Source organism: Scyliorhinus torazame, chromosome 5 (assembly GCF_047496885.1).
Source record: "Scyliorhinus torazame isolate Kashiwa2021f chromosome 5, sScyTor2.1, whole genome shotgun sequence".
NCBI classification, from domain to species: Eukaryota; Metazoa; Chordata; class Chondrichthyes; order Carcharhiniformes; family Scyliorhinidae; genus Scyliorhinus; species Scyliorhinus torazame.
The window spans coordinates 82,569,591-82,575,103 of NC_092711.1; the positions used below are offsets into that span (position 1 = coordinate 82,569,591).

Consider the following 5,513-nt stretch of genomic DNA (forward strand, 5'->3'; position numbering starts at 1 on the left):
GGACCCATCCGCCGGCCCCATTCCTCCCTCATGACTCACCGAGCAGGATCTGACCGGCGAAAGATTTCCACCCGACCACCTGAATCCTGAGCTATCATCGGCACTGCGCATGCTCGTAGTCACGTGGGAGACCGGGCTCAGCTCCGCCCTTCATTCACTCCGATTGGTTGGAGGACCAGCCGCCCCGCCCTTCATTCACTCCGATTGGTTGGAGGACCAGCCGCCCCGCCCGATCACCCAGGCACGCCCCTCTTTTTCTATTGGACGAAAGCTGTCGTCAATCATTCCCAGGGCATTGTGCGCTAGAGCATGCGCAGTGCCGATGCTGGACTCGGCCCGGAGGAGGCTCCAAACCCCAATGAGATGTTTCCGGGCCCGTGTTTGCATCGAGCGGGGGGACAGCTGCGGCCTGCTCCCGGTGACAGGCCCGAGTTAACGGCCGCCGTCTTTATCGAGGCTGCAAACCCGCAAAACATCAGAGATAGAGTTTGTTGTGAAACCAATGGGATATTGTAAGGCAGGAGGTCAGGGTTACAGTCAACAACAACAACTTCTATTTATATAACACCTTTAACATCAGAAATCATCCCAGTCAACTTCACAGGAACATTATAAAACAAAGTGAGACACCCAGACACAAAAGGAGATATTAGGACAGGTGACCAAAAACTTAGTCAAAGAGGTGAGTTTTAAAGAGTCTGAAAGGAGGTGAGTGAGGTGGAGACAGGGAGGTTTAGGGAGGGAATTCAGTGCTTGGGGCCGAGGGAACTTAAAACCATGGCGGAGTAATTAGAATGAGGGTGTACAAGAGCCCAGGATCAGAGCTGTGCAGATATCTCAGGGGGTTGTGGGGCTGGAGGAGATGACAGACACAGGGAGAGACGAGGCCATGGAGGGATTTGAAATCAAGGGTGAGAATTGACTGGGAGAGAATGCAAGTCTCGGAGCACAGGGATCATAGGGGAAAGGAAATTGCTGTGAATTAAGACATGGGTAGCAGACTTTTAGATGGCTTTAAGCTTCCAGAGGTAGAATGTGGGAGAGCAGCCAGGTGTGTAATGGAATTGTCGAATCGGGAGGTGACGATGGTAAATTGCCTTAGTATCTAAAAAGGTTAGCGGGGGTTACGGGGATAGGTGGAGGTGTGGGCTGAGCTAGGGAGCTCTTTCCAAGGGCCGGTGAAGACTCGATGGGCCGAATGGCCACCTTCTGCACTAAATTCTATGAGGTCAGAAGCTCATATTGGATCAAGTATGAAACTAAGTTTACAAAGAGACTGGCTAAGTCTCAGACTGTTGCCAGGGAGAGGGGTAGAGTCGGTATGTCAGGAATGGAGATTGGAGCAGTGACCGAACAGTGGATTCAGTCTTCTCCATATTTGATTTAAGTTATTTAGTCAGCAGGAAGAGAACCAGAATGGGCCCTGAGTCTGATATCCGGTATAACTTAGTTTGAGAGGGAGAGGAAGAACAAAGGAAACCCTGGAAGATTTGGAGAAACGACCTTCGCGATTGTTCATCAAATCTCCACATGGTCAGTTCTGGACACCAGGTTCACATCTGTTATTCTGTCTGCTCAGTCAGGGTCATTCAGATTAATGTCTGTCACAAGTCATGAATGAAGTGACTTATAAAGCATATTCTTACTTCTAATTATATAACTTTGGTAAAAGGATACAGAAATAATGATCTCATACTTTATTTGGATTTCAGCCCCAGGGAGGAGGGAGAGTGTGTGGGACGGGGATTTACAACTTTGGGGACAGAAGAGAGAAACAAAATGTTCCCCAGAAACTGGAATTGTCTGTTCTGAATTTCTATCCTGTACTGATAGTGTGACCTTTGTAAACTCCTTTTCCAGGGCATGAGGAGAGGATTTTCAGACAGGAAACACAAACCAAATATCACATTAAGATCCGACAGTGTCACTCAATTGATCAGGACCTGAATATCCTGACTATAAATGTGGAAAGAAAAATGTTTGTTCTGTTTGTGGGAAAATATTAAAAACATCAGTGTGACTGGAAAAGCACCGAGACACACACGCACCCGAGTGAGTGTGTTCCAGTGAACTGACTGTGGAAAGAGCTTTAACCAGTTACAGCCTGAAAAAAAACACCACACCATTCACTAAGGGGAGAAACCAGACACATGTTCTGTGTGAGGACCAAGCTTCACTTGATTGTCTGAAGAGGAATCGGACAAAGACACTGTCTCCATGGAGATACCGTCAAAACCGTGGGGTATGATTTTCGCTGAGGGGGTTTCCAAAATGCGAGAGGTCCCGGGTTCATATCCCGGACGAGCTCTGCAAAATGCTTGACTGGGGAGGTGATGGTGTAGTGGTATTGTCACTGGATGAGTAATCCTGAGACCCAGCACAATTCTCTGAGAATGCAGGTTCAAACCCCACCACGGCAGATGCTTCATCGTGGCTTGTATTTGAACTTGAATCCAATAAATCAGGAGCCGCACAGTAGCACAGTGGTTAGCACAGTTGTTTCACAGCTCCACTGTCCCAGGTTTGATTCCCGCTTGGGTCACTGTCTGTGCGGAGTCTGCACATTCTCCTCGTGTCTGCGTGGGTTTACTCCGGGTGCTCGGTTTTCCCTCAGTCCAAAGATGTGCAGGTTTGGTGGAGTGGCTATGCTAAATTGCTCTTTGTGTCCAAAAGGGTTAAGTGGGGTTATTGGGTTATGGAGGTGTCAGCTTGAGAAGGGTGCTCTTTCCAAGGGCCAGTGCAGCCTTGATGTGCCGAATGACCTGTTCTGCACTGTAAATTATATGATTGTGGAAGTTCGATGTTAAACAGTTTAGTGAGAATTGGGTCAAAGGAGCAAAGGGTAAGTTTCACAGACGATGAGCGCTGAGAGAGCATGATGGGAGACAGCAGGAAACGAGGAGAAAGATGTGAGTTCAGAATTTGGAAGAAAGGTCTTCGAGGCAGTTTTACTGAGTGGTTTAGTGGAAGAGGAGCTGTAGAATCAGCTGATCGGATTGTTTTAATGGGTGAGGTTTTCCAGTCCTTCCTGCTGGCTGGATCTTCCAGTCCCATAGATCTCTCGGTCTGCTGTTCCGATTCATTGGTTGTCTCATTGGGTTCGCTGTAGGCCTCTTGGGGTCTGTGGAAAAACTCCCGGTGCCTCATTCACCTGATGAATTCCCTGGAGCGGAGAAACTACGACATCTTCTTCGCAGCCTTCAACACGTCATCGATGAAAACGAACATCTTGCCAAGGTCATCAACACTGCTTGCCTCTAAACAACCACGCAACCTCAAACAGACCATTGATTGCAGCAAATTACCCAGCATTCAGAATAGCTATCATGACACCACACAACCCTGCCATGGTAACCTCTGCAAGACGTGCCAGATCATCAACATGGGTATCACCATTACACGTTAGAACACGTGTAATGGTGCGACTTGGCCAATATTATGTACTTCATACGCTGCAGCAAAGGATGTCCTGAGGCGTGGTACATTGTCGAGGCCATGCAGATGCTGCGACAACGAATGAATGGACATTGTGCAACAATCGCCAGGCAGGAATGTTCCCTTCCAGTCGGGGAACACTTCAGCAGTCAAGGGCATTCAGCCTCTGATCTTCGGGTAAGCGTTTGCCCTTCAGGACGCGCGACAACACAGAGTGGCCGAACAAAAACTGATAGCCAAGCTCCACATACATGAGTCCGGCCTCAACTGGGACCCTGGATTCATGTTACATTACATGTGCTTGCGAAATCCTACCAACTGTCCTGGCTATAGACAATTCACACCTCTTTAACCTGTGATTATCCCTCTCTATCGCACCACCTGGACCTGTAAAGACTTAATTACCTGCAAAGACTCATATTCAAAGTACCATTTGGCATCATTGAATTTTTCTACATATGTGTTTGTGGAACCTACATCTTCATTCACCTGAGGAAGGAGCTGCGCTCTGAAAGCTAGTGATTCTAAACAAACCTGTTGGACTTTAACTTGGTGTTGTAAGACTTCTTACTGTGCCCACCCCAGTCCAACGCCGGCATCTCCACATCCTAAATGAGAAGCATCAAATGCTTCTGCCAGTTTCGGACCAGGCACCTTTTGCACGTTAGGTGAATGTGATAACCTCCATGCTACAGAAACAGCTGGAAGCACAATACCCAATGGTCTCAACTTGTAAGACCATAAGATATTGAACTTACATTGAACTTTAGCATTTGTTCAGCAAATATCTAATGGGACACTGCTCTCTGTTCAATCATTAATGCATCATTCTTATCATCCTGTAGAAAATTTCCATAAATTTTACTCAATATTTGTTTAATTATTCTATGTTGAACATCAGTATATTTATTTGTTATATATGACTTCATTTTGAATTGAATAGATCTCGAATCTTCACCCTGAATAAACTCTGAAAAATACACCATTGAATTGCAAACATGACTGACCAAGAAAAGAAAGCTTTTCACTGGGTAATACAAATCCCATGAATCTTTGTTCAGTTTGACCACAGTCAGCTTTTAAACAAAGTCAAATATAGTTAAATGGAAGTGAATTGAGAATTAGGTGTTGCTTATATTTGACCCCTCTGTGTTTTGGTGTGAAACATTGTGCAGCCTAAATCCCGTTCATGTATAAGAAAGGAGGGGTGACAGCAAATCCGCACTGAGCCTGGATTTCCTCATCTCCCCGAGTGGCTTTTCCTGTTTCTCTGTCATTAAGGTCGAATTTCTCAAGGTGTTTTAGTTAAATCTCTGCCATTTCCTCGAATTCAGTTACAGTATTGTTTGTGTCTGTCTATATGAGCATACATTACTATTAGGTTTGTTTCAGACAGTGATTAAAATGTTAATCTGCATCTCCAAAGCCATTAAATTCTTTAGTGAACTGAGCAAACTGCCAAGATCCGCATTTTGTTTTTCCATGTGTGGAATGATTTGTCTGGACTGTACGCAGAACAATACTTTTCACTGTACCTATGTACCGAGGTACACGTGACAATAAATCAAATCCAATCAAAGAGACAGTTTCTTACTCATCTTCAGGTTGAACAATGAGCCGCCTTAAAAATTATTCATTCATGAGAGGTGGGCGTCACTGGCTGGGCCAGCATTTACTGCTCATTCCAATTGCCCTTGAACTAAGTGTCTTGCGAGGCCATTTCAGAGGGCGCAACATTGCTGTGGATCTGGAGTCACGTGTAGGCCAGGCCATGGAAGGAGAGCAGATTTCCTAAAGGACATTTGTGACCCAGACGGCTTTTTCTAACCATCATGAGACTTTTACTTTGAAACTTTTATTCAATTTCAATATCTGTCGTAGCCAGATTCAATCCCAGATCCTGAGAGCATTAACCTGGGTCTCTGAATTACTAGCCCAGTAACAATACCATTACACCACTGCTCAGCCCATATAGTCTTGGCAGAACTAGTAACTTCTCAAAATTACAAAGAATTTATTTTTTCAAACAAATTCTGATCGCTCTGCAGTTTCTGGAAACATTTTTGTTGATGGTGTTA

General features: G+C 45.4%; 1 long non-coding RNA gene across 1 annotated transcript; it reads left to right on the forward strand.

Annotated features, from left to right (window-relative positions):
• Window positions 1-699: 699 nt before the first annotated feature.
• On the forward strand, window positions 700-4,890 carry LOC140418671 (uncharacterized). Its single transcript, XR_011945217.1, has 2 exons — window positions 700-1,533; window positions 1,861-4,890. It is a non-coding gene; the product is annotated as an uncharacterized lncRNA (long non-coding RNA).
• Window positions 4,891-5,513: the final 623 nt, after the last annotated feature.